Consider the following 22,168-nt stretch of genomic DNA (forward strand, 5'->3'; position numbering starts at 1 on the left):
CATGTGCCAATTTAAGGTGCTTTAGCTGTTTTTAAGGTGCATTAAGGGTGATTTTAGGCTAATCATGTCTAAATTTGATAACTGTATAAAGCAGGTATCAAATTTAGGTGCTATTAGCCTAAAATTGCCATTTTTAAGGCATATTAAGGGCATGCATGTGTAGACCCATGCCCTTAATGTGCCTTAAAGCAGGTATCAAAATACCTGCATAAATGGGTATCAAATTTAGGCACAAATAGTTAAGGCATCTTAAGGAATGTGTAGATATGTTAATGTTACACAAATTGCCAATTGCTCAAATCATAAGCAAGACCTTACAAGGGAGGATAAGGCAAGATACCGCATTTATTGATTAAGCACACACACACTCATACCCCAATTTCTGTTCTGTGCTGGTATACATTACCAGTCTTATCAGTACTCAGATCAACTAAGTGGCCACCCAAATTGATCATGAGTAGGGAGGCATGCTCCTGCCAGTCCATCCTGTCAAACCGATGCTCCAGGATGACATGAAGAACAAGACCCAAAACTGATATGTCTCGCCCATCTTTTATAGCTTTGTCAATTCATCCTTATGGGCTTTCGCTATGTTATCACTGTGTTCTTCCTTGAAGGTCGATTACCGTTGTTCTCTCACTGTTCTGGGGTGGATTCTTCTTGTTTTGGTCTTTTATCTGTCTGCATTCTTCACCAGTCACCAGATGATGTTTTCCTTTTCCATAGACACATTCTCACCCATTCTCTCACACATACAGCATACAAAGGTCGAGCACTTATGTCAAGCTACAAAGCAATACAAAATGGAGTTTCTTAAAGCAATGCAAAACTCAAGAAAATTCATAAGATTAAAAGCAATAGGCAAAATGTCTATGTGTATAACATTAAGACTCTTTAACACTGTGCACAGGTTTCCCTAGATTTATGCTGTACATGTGTTCCTGGAAAACAGCACATAACTTGAATTTGCATAAAGGGAACCCACTTAACAACATAACAAATAGGAATACATTCCAAGACCTCGACTGTATTGACCCACAGACCCATTTCTACCTCTTTTACAAGACAATTTTGGTACTCACCAACAGCAGACAGTACACACAAGCACAGGGCACTATCATAATGGAGTTGGCACAGATCCACACAGGAGACTATATTTTGGTGCGTGTCACAATGCACCAAACAAAGCAGCTGACTGTGGGCTTCTACCACACTGGTCACATAAGAGTAAATTTACCTCGCATATAACGAATTTTTGGTATAAAAGGGCCACTGCATAAGACTGAATTCACATATACAGAACCTGTATAAAGCAAGGGAAGCCTGTATGTCGACTTCAGTGGGCCAGAGCTGAGCCCCCAGGGCCCCATGCTGCTGCCAGGCACTGCCAAGAAGAAGCAGCAGTGGGTGCTGTTCTCCAAGGCACAGACACGAGCTGGAGCAGCAGTTCCAGCAGCAGTGGTACCTGTTGGTGTGCTAACTGACCTGGGGCACCTGCTGCTGCTGCTGCTTCTTTTTGGCAATGCCCAGCAGCAATGCAGGGTTCTACGGGCTTGGCTCTGGCCCACTCTCGACCAGTGCTGGGGAGGCAGGAACACAGGGAAGGGGTTAGAGCTGGGGCTGAGCTGATTGTGTCTGGGAGGGACTGGAGCTCCCACTTCCTTGGCCAGAGCTGTGCTGCACCACCCAGATATGTTACTGTGGGCTTCAGGGAACTGGCAGGCAGCTTGGTACCCCATGGCCAGGCCCAGCGCTGGGTGCAGCTGCCTCAAGTTGCTAGACATGGCTTTGGGGCTTGGGTGCACCCTCTGCTCACTTGGAGCGGAGCCACTTCTGGCTGCGATCTAGCAGCTCTGGCTTCATACATGCTGCTGACAGACCCCGCAGCCCCTGAGCTTGCCCCGCACCTTTCTCTGCGCTCCCCAGCCAGAAACATGCTCATTGGTCATGCTGCCCCAGCCACTTTCCCAGAGTGGCACCCGCACGTCACCCGCAGGGTCTGGCACAGCTGTGCGTGCAGAGAGGCTGTCCAGGGTGCTGCCCAGGGCAAGTTGCAAATGTGCTCACCCATGTTAAGGTACCTAAAGGCATACACCTATAAATCCACTTAATGCGCCTTAGACTAAAGTGCATTGTTTAGGTGAATGTAAATTCACATGTTGACATGCCCACAGTGACTAGCAGCCTGCCTCCACCTTTAAGAACCCCTTATATTATGGGAATGCCTCTTTTCTTCCTAGCCCATCTCTTCAAGCATACCTCCTAGGCTATCCCATAGTCCTGCCCATGCCTCTTGGTAGTCTCTTCATAGCAGATCTCTATGTCCAAATTAACACTGGGCTGCCAGGCTCCAAACCTTTGTCTGGACTTCCACCTGTCCAGCTTCAGCCCTTTTTATCTGGCTAGACTCCTTCAGTCCAGGTCCCCGTCTTTGGACCCTAACTTCCTGGGTCTCAGTCCCAGTAACAGAAAATACCTCTTAGGCACCCCACCTGCGGCCTCCTCCACTCCTGCATCCACAACTCAATCCTCTGGTTTTAAACAGTGTCAAAATATAAACACAAGCAAACCATTTTCCAACTGCAAGTCACCCCATTTTGGCTCCTTGCCTCACTAAACACCCTAAGCTCTCCATGGCTTTCTCCATGCAGCCCTAGAGGAACACTTAGGCATCAACCACTCTGTCTCCTGCAGCCCTCTCCTTCAAAAGATCCTCTCCCTGCTGCCTGCAGGGTAAGATTCCTCTGCTAGCTCTCAGGTTCCAGGGGTTTCTGCTTTGCTTGATAATCAGGCTGACCCCTTACCCCGTCCCCTCAGCAGGGGACACCCAATCCCCCAGGAGCCTTTACTACAGCAGCATAGCCTAGCAATATCCAGCCATAAAAGCCATCCTGGCATACTGTAGTAGTGTATGGTCGGGAGGGGGGCAGAGGGAGTTGAGCTGAATGGCACTCCTCTCTGGGATTTTTGCCATGGGAGGCACCTAGTAGAGTGCTGGAGGTAAGGAAGTGAGCAGGGCACCTGGGACAGCCACTGGGAGCTTGTGCCATGGGGCTGGTACAGCCAACATGTAACAAGTCTGTCCCTCAGCTGCAGCAGCCTCACTGCACCCCCATACACTACACAGTGCAGGGCTGCCAGGCTTCTATGGCTGGGCACCACAGGGCTCGGCCTGTCATAGCAAAGGCTCCCAGGGGAACAATTATGGTGCCCTGTCTAATTAGGCTTCTGGGCAGGTGCCCTGCTCCTCCACCCTCGTTATGCTACTGCTTCTATGATGAATATGGTATGCTTAGTGGGGGGCCACCATCTTTTCATAAGTGACAGTGGACATTTCAAGAGGCCTGGAGGAAAGAACCATTTTCAGAGTCCATTTCAGAGCTTGCTGAGGAGGCACACATGGAAAAGAGTATAAATCCCACAGAGATCCAGGAGCCTTTCCACACACAGATGGGCCTGAGCCAGACCCCTACAAGGCTGGAACTAGGACCAGGAATAGAAAGGAAAGGAAGCTTTTATAGGTGTACAAGCCATATTTATTTCTATTTTGCTTTGAGAGACTCCAAGCCTCCTGCCCTCTTCCTCCCTCAAAATTCTGGCTATGTGCATGGAACTGGAAGATAAAGGAGCTGACTTTAAGGAGCACCTTATTTGGTTTTGTTTCTTAAGAAACAGGTACTAGCAGTAAAATAAGAGACTATTAGAATCACTAGTAGTCATCATGTTTTGGCTGCAAGACAGAACTTCCGCAACAAGAAAATGCTAATATAAATCAGTTCATTGCAAACAGACAGATATAGATTTAAACTGATACCTGAACATAACATCAATGTATGTAGTAAATTTAAAATAACCCCTGCAAGTAATCCAGTGTCAGGTCAGTGAGAAAACCTAATTTGCATGATTTGTATGAACTCATCAATTAACCTGTAATGCAAACACTACAAGAGACTGTGCTTTGGTTTTCAAGTCCAACTAATCAAGTCCAAAACAAACTGCTCTTGTGCAATGCTTGGCTGAAGGTAAAGATGATGTTGTTGGCTTAGCAGAGTTCATTTGCTTTGGTTTACAGACTCAGCATGGACAAGCCTACTCCTTTATGGAATCTTCTGGTGGTCTTTATACAAAAGGTCCGCTTGTCCTCGAAGATATTCTCAATAGAATTTTCCAGAAGATATTAGTTGATCCATTACATTATTTGAAAGGATACCTTTGTCTCTGCCACTGAGATAGGAGACCTTGATGTCACTCTGTTAAGGAGCAATTGTAGCACTATAACTGAACATAGTCTGACAGTAATGGGCTGGTACCTTCACAACACAGCATTATTGAATAAAACCATGAGTGGCAGCTATCACTCATTTTAAATTTAAACTGCTTTTCTAAACGCCCGTGACAATATACATAACATTGGGGTGCTGCTATATCTGTGATGGTCCAGGAAATATGCAAGTAGGGTTTTTTATTACATCATTTATTGGACCAACTGTATAGTTGGGAGAGATATTAAAATTGAAGAAGGTGGCTTCTCAGTTTTTATGGGGTCCTTCTGCATAGTTGTGTTGTTTGGTTCAGCCTGTGTCTTAGCCAGATGGTTGCATAACATGGAGATGATGTTATTTCTTGCACAAGCTTAGGATGTAGATGTTTCTGTGTGGCCTGGCTTCCTTTTTATTCATGTTATGGATTTTCCACGGTAGACAGTGGATTTCAGTATTTTCTGTGCCTAATATTTTTCCCAGCTATACAGGTTGGCCAATATAAGATATCACCAAAAAAAGCTCTTTCTTCTTTGACAGCATTGATAGAAAGTATTGGTGGCAGATACTGAAAACCTACACATTTCCTTGCAAAATGATCTAGTTCTTCCAAATTCTCTTTTAAGATGTCAGAGGTATTGTGATTTCTAGCCAGGCATTAACAAACTGGTTTGATGTTATTGCTGGAATCAGTGAGGATAGTACCTTTGGTGTCAGCATTGATTCTGTTATGCAATAGACTGTCATGGAAACTCAATACTGTGGGTAGAGTGCTTAAAAATAAGGATTTTCCTGATAATACCTGTTCACTGAACACATTGATAAACAAACTCCAACTAAGGCTTAATCAAATTAATACTGCTAAACAAATAGGTTTTATAATTAATGACCTGGGGCATAGTGAAGTCCTTTTCAGGTGCCCTGAGGTTCTGTGAAATATAGTATTGTTATATGCAAACACCTACACATGATTCACAAGATCAATCTGGAGATTTCAAATAGAAATCCATAGTCCCAAAAATATTCTGACCTACATGGTCTTTCTGAGTTATTTGCACCAGAAAAATCGTTCTACTATTTTTCCATAGTTAAAAATCAAGTGAAAACTAAGAGCTGAATGCCTTGAGTCTAATGACAGACAAGGTTCCTTGGGTGAATCTGATATCTTTTATTAGACCAACCTAAATAGTTGGAAAATAATTATTAAGCAAGCTTTTGGGTTCAAAAACCCTTTGTCAGGCTAAGGACGTTTCAGCAGTTGGTGCGTGCTCTTCCTGGATGGAATGAAAAGTAAAGCAACCAGCGGCTGGGCTGGTGTGCATACAAGACAGGTAGTCATGTAGACTGAGGAGTCAATGGGTGAGAGACAGGCCAGGGGGGGGAGAGAAGGGGGATGAAAGTGGAGAGATACCTGGGGAGTCAGATGTCAGGCAGTTATAATGTGTTATAAATCCAATGTCTATATTTAGTCCACGATTTTTAGTATCCAGGAGGTTGATGAAGTGGAGTTCATAGGCTCATCTCTGGGAAGTGTTTTGTAGGTTTCCTTTGAGGATCAGGACTGAGAGATTGGAGAGAGAGTGGTTTTCTTGTGAGAAATGTGCCCCCACCGGTAATTGGGTATTTCTGTCTTTGACAGATTTCCAGTGTGCATTCATTCTGGTGCGCAGTTGTTGTTTGGTCTCTCCTGCGTATTTTCCATCAGGGCATTTGGTGCATTGGATGAGGTATATTACATTTCTGGAGGTGCAGCTGTAAGATCCAGGAATGCTGATGGCTCTGTTGTAGGGTGTAGTAATTGTGGGGGGGGTGGTGATGTGTTGGCAGGTTTTGCATTTCTTGTCATGGCACGGTCTGGATCCTTTTGGTGTTCTGGGCTTGAGGAAGTTTGCTTCTGGTGATGAAGTTAGCGAGGTTCGGTGTGTGTTTGAAGGCTAGGATGGGTGGCTCTGGGAAGATCTTTTTAAGAATAGGGTCTCTGTCTAGTATGGGTTGCAATTGTTTGAGGATTTTCCGTACAGGTTCAAGGGAGGGGTGATATGTCATAACCAGAAGAAAAACCCCTGACAAATCGCACTCACTGGTACAAGTGAGCAGGGAAACTTGCCTTGGCCACATTCTGAGATTCCTGGATAACAGGCTCCCCAAACAAGTCTTGTTTGGGCAGCCCTAAGGCAAAAGGAAGAGAGTCATTCTAGAGGACCTTTATCAGCATATTAAAAACTAAACCAACAAAAGTACAGGTAAATAATCTAAGCAGATTTAAAAATGGCCTGGCAAAAGAGCGGTTGTTGAAAACTAACCATCTATTCCAGATGATGTAACAAGTGTACTGGATATGGTGTGTAGGGTGACATCAAGCCACCCTGAACAAATGTCTTCTTTAGGATTTTGTCTGGTGATGTATCAACCTTTTTTTGCCTTACTATTTCTAGTAAGTTTGGCAATGCATACTGCATTATCCCTGTCCTCTAATCCCTCCCCTAGTACTACCTTCCACACTTCTCCCTTTAATCTCTGGCTCTGTTCCCCACCCTACTTATTAACAATTTGCTTTTAACTTGAGCTGTTTCCTCTTCCATGATGCCTGAGCACTTGGAAGCATGAGAACATATCAGGGGAGAGTTTCTGCACCTTTACAATCTATATCTATCCAAGTCTACAGAGAAGGTTATGAGTACAGTATGCTGCACTACTATGGCACTCTTCAGGGGGATTGTGAGGCTTTCCCCAGTCATATAGTGTCTCTAGGGACTCTTGTTATTGCTTGTCTGTCTGGTTCTTCAAAATCAAAAGCTTTGCCCTTATCCTCCTCCTCCTGCCAACAGCATTTCATCCAGCCCCTGCTTAAGTTGCTCCTTGCTGTTGTTCAGTGTCGAGAGAATGATTTCATAGCCTGGTAGACTGGGCCCCTCAGAATCACTACTGGCATTGCAACTCCACCATTGTTCATGTGCTAGATCATCAGCTCCCAATCTGTGGTACGGGTACCATCAGTGGTACGCAGACAACCTGTCAGTGGTACCATTAACAGATTTATTATAATTACTCTATATGACAAAAAATTACTGGTGGTATTTAAGGTTGAACTGAAAAATGAGCTGGTGGTACTTAAGGTATGTGCTGGTGGTACTTTATTTTAAATTGGAGGTGCACAATCTGTCAGAGTTTGGGAACTGCTGTGTTAAATTATTCTGACTTGCAGCTTTTCAAAAAGCTTGAACATGCAAGCATCACGTACCATTCCTGACCTACCATTTAATGTCAGTTTAATGACCCTGGGGAATATTATGACATAAAAGAAAGGAAACCATGGGACCTGGATTCTGAGCAACTACAAATACCACAAGCACAATGCTGGGATCTCATAATGTACTGCAGAAATAAGGAAGTGTGCTTACTGGTAGCAGTGAAGAGACAATGGGATACTTGTCCAGGCTTCACTGCCTCTTCTCAATGTGACTCTCCTGGGTATCACTAGTAAACACAGCCAGTTGTGCACTGTTGGCAGCTATCAAAAGTTATACCAATAGAAGCTTCCAGTGCAGGTCTCCGCTGCTTAGGTTTAATCTATGTTGGAGGTCAGTTCAGGCTCAGAAGTGATTTGGAGAAACGGTCTAATCAGAAGAACAAAGGAAAGTTGTTCCAGTGAATGCTGGGGAAAAAGTAAAAAAGAACTTAGAAATGCAATGAAAAAAAATATATGATGCTCACATAGTTTCACATGGAGTGTGATATTTAAAAAAACTAAGCATTCATTGTTGAAAGATAATCTTTCCTTAAGGGAATCTAGCCTCAGAAAGTTAATTCAGTTTGAAGCTTTGTGGTTCCTTTGGACTCTTCATTACTGCGGGAGTCCCAAATTTCTGCAGCTGCAATATGCTGTCTTCCACTTGGGTCTACTTAAATGTCTGTGTCCCATCCTGTTACGATGATTCACACATCTATGGCCTACAGGCTAGATTGCTGCAATTCATTATAACTGGGCTTGAGGATTCTGCTGTTAAAAAGCTTGGAATACCTAGTCAAATTTAAAGCTATGGAATTGGCAGTAAGTATCTCAGAGAAAGGACTGGCCTATGTTGCAAGACTTGTGGTTGCAGACAGCAGTAGCCACAGGGAGGCTGCCAGAGTATATACACACTTGCATGGCTTCTAGCAGCCACATATAACTCCTGTCAGAGTCACATGGCTCCACTTCAGCAGCTGTGCTGGCAGGGAGCGCAAGTCCCCCTGCGAGACACCAGCTGTTAGAGGGGACACAGCAGCCAGCAGAAAGCAGATACATTTACACGCACCTTCTGTCTGCTGTCAGGTAATGGCAGTAGCCTTCTGTCACTTGCAGAGCTGGTGTTCCTCTGTGACAGAATGAAGGGGTGAGAGTGAACACAGTCATAGTTTCATTGATTTTCTGCTGGCAGAACTATGTAGCATTGACCAGGAAAAGACCCCTTTCTCAGATAACTACCTCTACTGGAAGCTACATGCCTCAGAAACTACAGAGTTATATCGAGGAGGATGCTCATGAGAGCAGGACTTCAGAATCACTATTAAGCTCACAATCTTATGAAAAGTGTGTGTGTCTAACTTGGCTTTGGCTTGCCTGTGACTTGGTTTTCTCAGATCCACAGTTACAGCCAGCAAAGTAATAAAAAGGGTTGAAGAGAAGTGTAAAGAAACATGAAGGCAAAAAGAAAGTTTGAGTGAGCATGAGTAAGCAAAAGGAAGATGGACGAAATAAAAGCTTGAACAACAAGCAAATATTTACTTGATTGACTTGGGGAAGGTAAAGAAAACCCTCCCTGGGACAACATTTGTAAATGTTGTTTGCCAATCTTTGGGAGGTATTCAGAGATGACTATGATAAATAAATGACAAAACTTGGGTAAACAGACAGAAAACAAGCTATGGAGGAATCAAGCTTTGGAGGACATAAGATGAGAAGGGTGGTTGCATCATCAGTAGTAATGGAACAGAAGAATGGAGAAGACAGGAGGAAAACTAAGTTCAATTTCAGATGTCATAAATGTGAGCCATCCAGGAAGCGGTGTTGAAGAGACATGCATGTCAATGTGATGACATGTACTACTGCTCATCAGTGCGCTGACATTAGGAAAGATGTTCCCTGTGGGGCTTTACCCTCCACAGTATTGGGGTGAAGCCCTGAACATATACAAACAGATGAAAAAGTGTAGAGCTAAGCAGGGACTGCAGGGGATCCTACACTTGCACTGATGAATGCACTGATGTATGGCAGTCTGGTTACTCATGTCCAGTAGCAGGACTAAAGGATAAAGTAGCAGGACTAAAGCAGAACTAAAAGGAATGCTTAGCCAAGCTCTCATTACCTAGATGAAATTCATTTTTAAGCCCCTATCTCCTGAGAAACACCCTGCTCTGTGTACTTGGTAAGACTGCAGGCAGAAAGGGGGTGTCAGACTTAATTCTCCTGAATGAGGAGAACATTATCTACAGTCCTACATTTACTCAATATTTTGTCACTGAATGAATTATGATTCAATAATACGTGCATGTATTGCCAGTGTCTAAATTCATGACAAGTTTCTGGTGTAGGCATAAATGGATTAAAGTGCAAGGGAACTTCTGTACCAATCACTGTGACCACTAAATATATTTGATGAGAGAAGCTGAGAAAGATTCTCAGTATTCAGGTCAAGTCAAGAGAGACAAGAAATTGCTTCTTGCTAGAAACTGTATATTCCCAGAAAGTTAGAATCTAACACACTTCAAGGATTGCTATCGAGTCAGCTTGTTTGGACAGGTGCTCCCTCATTGATCCAGAATAAGGAAAATTAAAAGTAACCAATCAGAAATGAAGGAAATTGTGTTCTGTTGCAGTCAACTTTCTTTAAAATATATAATTAAAGGAATATAAAGGAAGATTTAACAGGGAGTAACAGCAGATGATGATGATCAGAAAGAGAACTATGGAGAGACCCTACAACCACATGGCTCTCTCCACTGTGGTGGTAGGTAGGATCCTGTGCTTGGATGTATTAGAAATGTTTGTGTGCCAGTGTGTGCATTGCCTCCAGTTAACATGAATAATAATTTTTTGTCATCCATCAGCCTCTTGCTGTATCTGAGGGCGGAGATTCACTTGAAATAATCATTGGAAAGATGAACAAGTTTTGGTTCTAGGAAACAGAATAATGTATAGTGCAGTGCTGTAGATGGGTTAATTAGCTCTGCCACTTAGTAGAGCTAATTTACCCACATAAAACACTGCAGGATTTCAGCATGACACTGCCTGGCCGCATAGGAATACTTGGAAAACTAACAATTGTCATACCCCCTCCCCCCCACCCCAACACACACACATACCTGTGCTTGTACTCCACTTGTAATACCTCTGCTTACCCACTGAGAACCCCTGTTATAGCAAATGGGAGCTAGGTGTATCACTTTCCAAATGTGAGACAAAGTCATATTCGGTAACACAAAATTAGTATTATCCTGGACAGTTTGGGACAATTGACATATAGCTCACTTGTATGTCAGCATTGCTTTAGGTCTTCATATTCCGGGGCTTGTGCAGAAATTCGCTGCACCTAGTCTACGATTACATGGCTTGTTTTAAACTGCGTGATTGCAAATCAGGAGTGGTGTGCAGAGGTTTTCTGGTGCTGAGAGCTGTGCTGGGAACCAAATGTAAGTAACTCATGGTGGGAGGAGGAGCAGGTGGGGTTGGGAGGGCTAGCAGGTCCATGGGGGGTGGGGAGGCAGTTGGCAGGTCTAGGTGGGGGTTGGCAGGATTGGGGATGGTGAGTCTGTGAGGAGGAGGGGGGAGGTTATAGTGTGGGGTTGTCAGTCTGGGGATAGAGGGATCTGGGGACTAAAAATAACCCAATCAGGGTCAGCATGGTAGGAAGAGAGCAACCCTGGGACTGGGGCAAGTGGCTAGGCTTTCCCAGCCCCAGGGCTGTGCTCCCAGACATTCAATATATTGGGCTAACCCATTCACAATCTAAATTAGTTCACTTACTTAGGTGAACCAATGTAGATGAGACCCACTATTTTTGGTCTGATTTAAGCCTCCTGAACATCTGCACAGATTGGCATTTAGATCAACGTAACCCTAATTAGGTTAATCTAAACGAGTGGTGGTGGATGGGTCGTACTCAACCTGGTGGGATGTGAACAGTGGGGCCCCTCAGGGCTCGGTCCTGGGGCCTACACTGTTCAACATCTTCATTAGTGACTTGGACGAGGGGGTGGAAAATACGTTGTCCAAGTTTGCCGATGACCCCAAGATGTGGGGAGAGGTAGGCACGTTCAAAGGGAGAGAGAGGCTGCAATTAGACTTAGAGAGACTACAGAGGTGGGCAGATGATAATAGGATGGGGTTCAATGTAGATAAATGCAGGGTGCTGCACCTGGGGAGAAGGAATCCACAGCATACATACAAGCTGGGGAGCTCCCCACTTGTGAGCACAGAGGCAGAAAGGGATCTTAGAGTCATTATTGGCTCCAAGATGAACATGAGCCGCCAATGCCAAACTGCAGCCAGCAAAGCCAACCACACCTTGTCGTGCATCCAAAGATGCATCTCAAGTCAGTCCAGAGAGGTGATACTCCCCCTCTACGTGACATTGGTCAGGCCTCAACTGGAGTACTGTGTCCAGTTCTGGGCACCGGACTTTAAAAAGGATGTGGCCTGCCTTGAGAGGGTTCAGAGGAGGGCCACCCACTTGGTTGGAGGGCAAAAGGGCAGGCCCTATGAAGACAGGCTCAGGGACCTGAACCTGTTCAGCCTCAGCAAGCAGAGGCTGAGGGGGATTTGGTGGCTGCCTACAAACTCGTTAGGGGAGATCAGCAGCAAATAGGAAGAGCCCTATTCTCCCCAGCAGCACCTGGGGTGATGAGGAACAATGGCCAGAAGCTACTATAGAATCGGTTCAGGTTAGAGATTAGGAGGCACTATTTTGCTATCAGGGTAGCTAGGATCTGGAACCAACTTTCTAGGGAAGTGGTTCTCGCTCCTACCTTGGGTAAATTCAAAAACAGGTTGGATGAACACCTGTCCGGGGTCATGTGATCCCAGCGTGTGCTCCAACCAGTGGCGGGGGGTTAGACTAGATGATCTATTCAGGGCCCTTCTGACCCCTAACTACTATGAAACTAAACGTAACATCTGCACATACCCCTTGCTAATTGTGTTTGAGATTTTCCTACAAATGATGGTACCTCCTTTTGAACTGACATATTCTCATTTCCTTATGATTGGTTGATCTGTGTCTGCTTCTGAATGTTATGAAATTGAATCATTAACATAGAATTTGAGGTAAGTAGCTTCCATATTTCTCCATATGGCAGGGGGCAATAATGATTTTTCTCACTTCAAGATGTAGCAATGTCCTTGTTTATCCTGGTAGAATGTTTTTTCTTGATGATGGCCAACTGGGTCAACTAATCAATTGACACAATTCTAAAATCCCTCTCTATTGAGCTTTCCGGATCCTTCAGAACATTTGATGATACCTTCATTCTTTTCTGCAAAGATGTTCCCTTTACTTTGGAAATGTTTCTCCCCTTGGCTGGCTCTTATCTTTGTTGCTTGGATATAATAAAATCACAAGGCATTAACAGATTGCAGGGAATTATCCTTCTTCTTCTGCTCTGTTTTTGGTTTTACCTCACACACCACACCAGGGGTGGGCAATTATTTTGGGTGGAGGGTGGCTTACTGAGTTTTGGCAAGCCATTGAGGGTCACATGACAGGCAGCCAGGGGCAGATATATATTAATTTTCTAAATTTTTAGGGGCCCCGTGGGCTGGATAGAATGGCCTAGCGGGCTACATCTGGCCTGCAGGCCACATTTTGCCCACCCCTGCACCACACCATTTTCTTTTTCTCTCTTACTGTGACTATGTAAACCTCATCTTCCCAAATGCCTGAAGTGTTCCTTGCTCTTCCTTCTCTGACAGATTCCTTGCCGTTACGTAACCACCAGACTGAAACTTCGAATCTAGTGCTCTGCTTTCTTCTTCTAGTACCCAATTTTAGATTTTTTGTATAGTTCGAATATGATTCTTTCATCAGCTCTTTCAGTAGTCGTCATCTGTTTGGGAGGTGACACCTTCATGCTCTGGCCTCAATCCAAATAATTAAACAGAAGAGAAGTAAGAGAACTGTTGCTTTAGTAACCACTATTTAGTTCCTGCCAGATTGGCTCCTGTTTCTCTAGAGTTCTGAGCATGAAGAGTAATGTTTATTTAAATTAAGATGGATTTGCTTGCGGAGAGTAAAGAGTTGCTTCAGAATTTTGCATAGCTGTGTATTCTGCTTTTAAACAAGTGGTTTTCATTTTTTCCCTTGGCATGAAACGCAAATGTCATATCAGAAATCACTGAGTATTTTCTCAGCAATATTTTACCAGACTGACTTGCTGTATGGCAGGTTTGCACAAATTTTGTGAAATTATCTATAATGACTGGATTATGTTCATATCATTTTATTTTTCTCCAAATCAACATGATCAACGCAAGTATTTCAAATGGTGTTGTAGAAATACCAGTAACACTTTGCAGACCTGCTCTGCCAGGTAGGTTTGATGTTTTTTGCTTTACAGTTTTACAGACTCTTGTGGTACAATGTTCTATGTCCTATTGTGTTTTAGACCAAACAACCCTAGCCTCTGATTATGATTACTACTGGTTCTGTCTCAGGCAAACCTTTTCCTACAGGTTCCTACAGGTTGCCTTGAGTCCCGCAGTACCACTGGAATGAATATACAGTTGGAATCATTTGCATGGAAACTGTCAGCCCTCATACGATTCTCTTTTTCTTTCCTACAAACTCAATTTGTTAGCTCTAATTCTTCTAACTGTAAAAATTGGCTTGCTTAGCCTTGTATTATCACCTCAGGACATTTGTTCTTGCTATTGGGTTTGATATATTGCACTCATTTGCTTTCAGAGTGGGGAAAATAAATGTAGTTGGCAAAATTCTCTCCATGGCTCTTATTTTGCACATTCCTTCCTTGAATAATTGCCCAAACATTCTTAGGATCATACTCTACTGTGCTTTCCCTCATGTATACCTCCATATTTAAGGGTTTCCTGGATAATAGCATCAATGTTCACTTTCTCAGAATATTTTACAGTTAAATTCAAACTGAAATGTCTGAAACCCACCCAGAACTGTAAGGATTTAGTTGAGATAATTGTTATTTCATATTTGTAATGAATTATCACCATTCTAGATCAGGGTGCTCAACCCCTGGCCCACAGGCCAGCCCAGTCCATGGAGCTGTATCACTTGGCCTGCCAGGTGAGAGTGATGGCAGTGTTAATTGCTACTGCTCTCCAAGTTGACACTGTGGGAAGCATGGTGGGCCAGATAACACAGAACTGTGCACTATATTGGGTGCATGGGGCTGGGGCAGTGTTGGGGCAGGGCAGTGTGAGGCTGGATTCCAATGTGCAGGGCTGGGCTCAGGCAACACGGGGACTGATATGAACATGCTGGGCCTGATCTGGGCATGTGGGGCCTAACCCCACGTGCCAACCCTGCAAGGGATCCAGTCTGCAGACTGGCCCCACACCACTCATCTGGCCCGTGAGGCTGAAAGGTTGAGCACTACTGCTCTAGATTGCAAATTATGGTGTGTGGAAGAGAGATTCTCTGAACCTTGATGTTAAAGTCTACTGCAGAGCTAGACATGCCAGTTTCTCAGAAGGCAAACTGTAGCTCTTCTCTCTCAGCATTAGAGTACTGGATACTTAGGCAGACACCCAGAGATTTTCCTCACGATGCTGGTATAGGTTTACCCCTAACTCCTTATTTGAGGCATCAGTATGCAAAAAGAACTGTTGTTAAAAATCTGGGTAGGCCCAAATTATTGAATTGGCTGGGATATAAATCAGTTGTTCCAAAACTCATTAGTGTAGTTACCTTGGTTACACTGACTGGCTGACAGGTAGCTGTTGTTTTCCCTGAACATTTTTTAAGCTGAGGTATTTGGGACTGCAAAGGAAGTCATACAGTCAAAAATCCTTATATATTCCTTGTAATAGGATAGGGAATGTAGCCAATATTTAACTTCCCTCATCATAAAAGAGGCTTTTTCTTTCAAAGGTTGTGCAACAGGTATGTCTTTTGGATCCATTTTAGAACTCTCAGCTGATAGCATCCTTCTACAATGACTCACCTCCCACTTAAATTACATTTATTTAGTCATAATTTGATATTACATTTCTGATGACTTTTGACAACTTTCCTGATATACTCCATACAGAAATCCCTGACATCTTTGCTATAGATGAGGACATTGCCAAAGAAGTACAAGGAGATTTTGCCTCTCAGATCTTTCATACATTTCTCCATTAAACACTAAGGTGCCACAGGGTTTTAGGGGATCTAAAAAGAATGAGAACCAATTCTTATGATGTCGAAGGCGTGACAAATGCTGACAAATTACTTCACTTCTGAATCCCTTATGATAAGCCTTGCTTTGATCAAGGGTAACATAAATTTCTAAGTAAACTATCAAGGATCTTTGAAATTCTAGATAAAGGATTTCTGGAATGACTATTTTGTTTACTTCTTTATAGCTTGTATGTAGCTGCAATGTCCTATAATTTTTCCTGATATGTACCATTGGTGAGGAAGTGGTAATTTTGACTTTTTGTCTAGCTTGACAGATTTCTTATGCAGCTCTTCACATCATGATAGAATTGATCAAAAGAATGGTTTTATATGGCTTCTAGACAGAAGTCTTTATCATTTTATTAATGATTATTGTCAAAATTTAAGTACAATCTACATTTTAATCAATGCTTGCAAAGTTGTTGTATACTTCAGTTCTCAGTTCTCTGTCCACTTCCTGTTTTTCTTTTGTAAGGTATTACAAATTAAAAGAAGGACCCCTACATCATTATGGATATGTGTGATATGTTTGGCTAGCACTGGAGAGAGGATACTTACTTCCTCTTAAGGAGGGCACATCTCCTGGCTTCTGTGGCAGGTGCCTAGGATAGACAGTGGCAACCAACCATAGTCATCCCGTCACAGTTGCAACAACCTTCGGGGAATCTGCAGGCTGGAGCAGAAGTTCTATGAGGGACTATGTTAAGGGAGATACCGGTAAGCTTCCAGGAAACGCTATGTGCTTGGTAGGCCTGTGCTAAGCAGCAAGTATTTGATTTGGATTCAGATTCGGCTGATTTGAGGGACAGTGATTCAACTCGGTGACTGGAATCGCTGTCCTGATTCGATTCGGCTGATTCAGATTTGGAGATTCGACTGCTGAATCAGCTACTGAAGCTTCAGACAGCTGTAACAGATAGGGATATGTTCTCAGGCGGTGAGGTAGGGAGGGAGTGAGGCTAAGCCTAGGGAATGGACCAGGGGAGAGGGGTCATTCCTGGGGCTGCACTGTGCTCCTCCTGTCTCCCTGCACCTGGGCTCCGCCTATCCCCATCCACCCCAGCTCCTGGGCTGCGCCGTGCTGTGGTTCAGGCAGCTGGTGTCAGCAGCTCCTGGGGCCACTGCAGCAGGGGCTGGGGGGAGTGGCAGCAAGTGGAGCTGGGCAGCGCAGGACATGGCACAGCTTATCTGCACTCACCCTAGCCCCCGCTGCAGCAGGTCTGGGAAAGACTGGTGCCAGCTGTAACAGAACTGTTAGTGGGTGCGGGGGAGGCATGGCATGCCTCTTGTTGCTCCATGCCCCCCGGGAGGGCTGCAGGCTGGGGGGTTGCGTTGGGCTCTTCCCAGGGGTGCGTGCCCCCAGATCTGCACGTGGGACAACAGCAGGTTGCCACTGCAGGCAGGGGCTGGTGGTGGCACCAGGCTGATTCTTCCTGGTGTTCAATTAAAATGTTCAATTATTTCTCCATGGGACAAACAGATTCAATCTCTAAATGCTGCAGAAATACTTGACCTTTCATCCCTTACATTTCTTTGATTGTTCCCTGAGTTTGCATCCATTTACTCAGCACCAGAAACACCTGCTCTATTAAGACGTATAGATAGCCTGTCTTAAGTAATAAATTTTCAATTGCCACCACTTTGTTGACTGTCCATGTCCACTAGGTGGAGCACACTCTGAATTTAACAAATCTTCAGTGGATGCATCTCCACAAAACGCTTACTGCAGTTGCCTAATTAGCTCTGCAGTAAAGCATTACCATCTATTTGAGCAGTGCTATTAGGCTAGAGTAAACTAATTAACTCTGTCATAGGATGGTACTGCTCAACACAAGTACTATTCTCAGGTGGAGTTATTTAATCTGTTGCAGAACATGTATAGATGGTGACTGAGGCTGGCTGTGGCACAAACGTGCTACAGTGCGGGGCTACCTGCTGGCTAGCCCCACAATGTAGCACCCTCATAGGTGATGCATGGGGGGGGGGTTATGTGAGGGGGAGAGGGGGGGCACATGGCCCCACTGTGATTGGCCACTGCCAATGCTGCCACCAGCATCTGCGGGCGATTGCCGCTCGCCATGCCCCCCTCGCCACCGACACTGCTGCGGTCTAGGTGGTCCCTGCTCAGCCTGCTTACGCCACTGACGTCACCGTGGCTGCCTGCAGGCAGTCCCCACTTGTCACCACCATGCCCCCACTGCCAACACTGCTGCTGCCTGTGGGCAGCTGCCATGCCCCCACAGCCGCAGGAGGCACGAGTCGTTAATGAGCACCCTTATGCCCCAGCCAGCCCCTCCACAGCATGCTGAGCCAGGGTAGAGCAGCTCTGGGCTGGCAGCCCCTGTCAGCCAGGGTTACATTGCCCCTGCTCAACATTTTCTTGCTCCAGGTGCATTCATAAACACTGCGCCCAAGCGCAACAAACTCCAGTGCAAACTGTACTGGAGTTTACTGTGTTGCATTAATATCACATGTAGATGTACCTGGTAATATTTTTACTGATAAAAATCTCAGTAAAGACCAACCCATTATCCCTTTTTTGGTTTTGATTCCAGGTAACCAATTTCAATAACTTGTATTGCTATTATAGGCACAACATTGTAAACTGAAAATAAACTTATTTTACTAGCTTCTTCAACTATTAACATTGAAAGCTATATCTTACAAGTCTAAAGCCTTGATTCTGCCAATACTACCAAATGTATTGCTTACTTTGCTAAGTATTCTATTTATTTAAATATATATTAAATATATATTAAATGTGAGTGATCTCATAACTGAAGTTACTTACAAGTTAATTGCACATAAACCTCCTCAGCTTAGGACTCTTGCTTACTTTCATTTTTCCAGAACCAGAGCATTTCTCAGGTCTCGCTCACTGATCCATCACCATTAGGATTTCCAAAACTGAAAGAAAATGCTTAACTGAAAAGTATGTTTTAATTTAATGACACGATTAAATTAAATCATATATAAATAAAATGATGTAATTAATTAAACTGATTACATAGCAACAGGGAAAGTGGGAAACATAAGTGAGAAGCTATATTAAGTATAAAGGGTGACATGAAAGAAGATATGAGGCTGACAGTGAAGGGATATAGGCTTACTCTATAAAGTTCAACTGGCAAAAATCAGAATCCCTCCAAAGTAACAAAACCCTCTGAACTGCTAGAGGAGATTCTCCATGTTGCTAAGCTGGGTCAAGCTTCTGCTGCCATTTAGCATGCAGCTGAAAGGGTGTGTAGACATTCCAACATCTTCAACCAGCTCTGTGGTCCATTTAACCTCTGGTGTCTTCCCAGGGCGCACTGTGTTCTGGCAGTACAGCCACTCAGTGAAGCTTTGCAGAGTCGTTCCAGTAACATAACTTGGGGGGGAGGGATGTAGTTATGGCAGGGCCTACCAAAATCACGATTTCATGCTCTTTGCAGAAAACACAAAATCAGGTGTTTTCCACAAAAAATGGTGGGCTCCGTGATTTTGGTGGGCTTGCTGCCGGGGGAAAAAACCCAACTTACTAGCAAGCAGAGAAAAGGGCAGGAGGCCCTGAAGTCTGGAAGCACAGGGGGAGAGGGGGAGGAGAGGGAGCAAATGAAAGGTTGAGCCTGTGACATAGACTCAGTACAGGAGCCAGTCTGGGGCCAGTCAGGGACACACAAGGATTTTGGTGCCATCTTTCAAGCATGCTGCAGTCAGATGAGGATTGAGCAGGGATGAACACAGAAGAAATCCACCAAGACAGCCAAATACGTTTCACTGATAGACTGTGGAAGGCAGTATCCTGCAGGGACCTTGCATGTAGATGGAGGCAGGCTGTTCTGTTACTGCTTGCAATGTGACTCTGGATGTGTTGAGGAAAACCAGTATAGATCACCACTCGGAGTCTGAGGCATATATGAAGTGAAAGGCTGTTGCAGAGGTTAAAGGTCAGAGCAAGACACCTGCAACCATGTCTCCGCTCTTTAAAAGGACTACAGAAAACAGCTTGGCAAGGCGAGTGGCGGCATTTTCCCCTCATGCATACATGGCGGCGAATATCCTGCTGGAGAAACTTGATCACCCAAAGCTAAGGGACTACCTGAACCAAAATGTGCCAAATGCTGGCAGTTTTCACGTCCAAACAAGCTTTATGAAGACTATTTCCCTGCAGCGATTGCTTTACATTTACAGTCCACAAGGTTTGCACTGGCAGAGTATGAATCCTTCTCCATTGTGGCTGATGAAGCAACTGAGCCTCAGGATAACTATATGCTACACATTTTATTTGTACCTGAGAGCTGGACAGACCAGGACCTGCCTGTTTCAAACAGAGCCAGTCCACCTTATGTCTGTCAATTTTTCTACCATATCTCAGGCTATAGTGAAGGCTGTTGTCAACTAAGGCTAAGAATTTAACAAGATGTCAGCATTTCTGTCTGACAATGCCTTGTATATGTGCAAGGCTTTTTCTGATGTGCTCCAAGGAATGCTGCCCAACACAGTTCATGTCACCTGCAATGCACACATTCTGTCTTTAGTAAGTGACATCTGACACAGTTCCCTGTGGATAGTCTGGTATCCTCCTTCAATAAAGGCTTCAAGCACTGTCCAAGCCATAAGCTCTGGTACAGGGAGTCCCTCGCCAGTCAGTGGGGACTTGCATGCAGCTGTGTCACTGCCACCAGAGCCTGTGCTGACAAGGTGAAATTTGTGGTTCACCATGGTCTCTTACCACACCAAGCATATGCAATACTACCAGCAGTTTGTGAGTGAGGAGCTGAAAATCACACCCAGCACACAAGTGCATGCTTAAGCTTCATGATTTCCTGGAACAGGGAGATGTTCAAGATCAAGTGAAATCTGTGGTGAAAAATGTCACCTAGATCATGGAGCTTCTAACATAGCTTGAAGGGCGGCAGGCTGTGATCCACCACACACACAAGCTGATAGATTTGATAAGCTGGGTTGAAGACATGGCGTAACAAGAACTGTCAAACTGTCATCGTGAAAACCAGCAGAGAAGGGACCTGTCCCAGGCAGTAGCTGTGAAGTTGAACCCATACTACAGGTACGACCAATCACTGTTCGGACAATTGGCCTTCCTTGGTGCTGTTCACATTTTGGACCCCAGCCACGTGCCTGTTCTGAGTTGTGAACCTCAGCTACTGAAATCAATCCCTGGATGGCAGAAAGAGCATGACAAGGAATATACTGCTTACATGAACTTTGTCAAAAAGTGCTGGATGCCTGTGCCTGTGCTGGAACGCTATCTGTGCCCAGTTTCCACATCTTGTACGCCCTGGCAAAATGCTGCCTTACCATTCCAACAAAGTGGATGCTGAGCGTGTCATCCCAATGTACAGAAAGCGTTAACCCTGCAGAGACAGAGAATGTCCGCAGCAACTGCTGCTGGATGCTAGTGTGTAACAGCTAGCATGAATTGCCTGTCTCAAGGTAAGCATTGAGTAAACTTTTTTTTACAACATTATTTAATAAAGCATAGTGATGGTATTAGTTACAATTCATGTTGTGTATAGCTTTAATTTCATAAGACATTTCAGTTTAGAGTTTAATTCAATGCTTAGAGTGCTTAATGCACCAATTAATGGCTTTCTCGTTTAATTAGGGTAATTATGCCATGGTTTTGGTCCATCAGCCAATCTGTGGAGGGGTGGAACTGCTGGGGCCCCTCAGCCAATCAGAGCTGTGGGGAGGGGGAGGATGTGCAGCAATAAGCTTGTAAAATGGCAGCTGGCTCTATGATCTGCCCCTGAAATAGGCCGCTTACCTCCTTGATTTGGGTAGATCCCTAGTTATGGTGCAAGCGTAGGGCTGCATCTCTACTTACAGATCTGATTATGTAAAGAGAAGCTATGATGTTTGAGAAAAGACTGGAAATGCAAGAACCAGCAGAAGATTAGGATTGGGGCAGAGTTCCTTAGCCCTGTAGTGCTGGAGAATAAATAGCTTTTTCCTTGACTTAACCATGCAGACTCTCTCACAGCGCTGTGTTAGGGAGCTTATTCTTTGGCCCTGCCACACTTTCATATTACAGCTGGAGAGGAACCAGCTACAAAGTTGTTACACTTTTTCAAGCACTAACATTGGAGCTGGTTGGCTCTTTTTAGATCTGGCCAGTCATTTTTATGGTGTGACAATGACCTTGCACCCCCACCACTCAAAGTGTATTGCACAATCATGAAGCACTTACTTGTTTGATAATTACTTCACACTTGAGTCCCGTCTTACTTTGCGGTGTGGTGGGTCCACATTCATTGCACCGTTCACCAGTGACCCGCATCACACGTACAGCCTGTAGCGGGGGCTAAGGGTGGCTTTGGGGAAGGCGCTGCCACACGCTCAAATCAAACCGGGCCAGGAACCAGGTAGGAAGCAGATGCACCTTTTCAAGCAGCAGCTCCGCAGCCGGGGGCCTTTTTTTGGAGCCGGGCCGAACATTTTGGTGGCGCGGGTCCCCAGGGAAAGGCCTCCCGTACGTGCCGGTCCCCCTACGGCCGAAGCCGGGAGCGCTGC

At 44.6% G+C, this 22,168-nt stretch overlaps 1 long non-coding RNA gene across 2 annotated transcripts; it reads right to left on the reverse strand.

Annotated features, from left to right (window-relative positions):
- Window positions 1-327: 327 nt before the first annotated feature.
- On the reverse strand, window positions 328-22,058 carry LOC102561537 (uncharacterized). 2 transcript variants are annotated; one of them, XR_001371648.3, is made up of 4 exons: window positions 21,846-22,058; window positions 18,444-18,559; window positions 7,661-7,914; window positions 328-6,428 (listed from the first exon to the last, which is right to left on the reverse strand). It is a non-coding gene; the product is annotated as an uncharacterized LOC102561537 (long non-coding RNA). The 2 variants fall into 2 exon arrangements; XR_002088882.2 differs by having other exon boundaries at window positions 328-7,271.
- Window positions 22,059-22,168: the final 110 nt, after the last annotated feature.

The sequence above is a fragment of the Alligator mississippiensis genome, chromosome 3 (genome assembly GCF_030867095.1).
Source record: "Alligator mississippiensis isolate rAllMis1 chromosome 3, rAllMis1, whole genome shotgun sequence".
Classification (NCBI taxonomy): domain Eukaryota; kingdom Metazoa; phylum Chordata; order Crocodylia; family Alligatoridae; genus Alligator; species Alligator mississippiensis.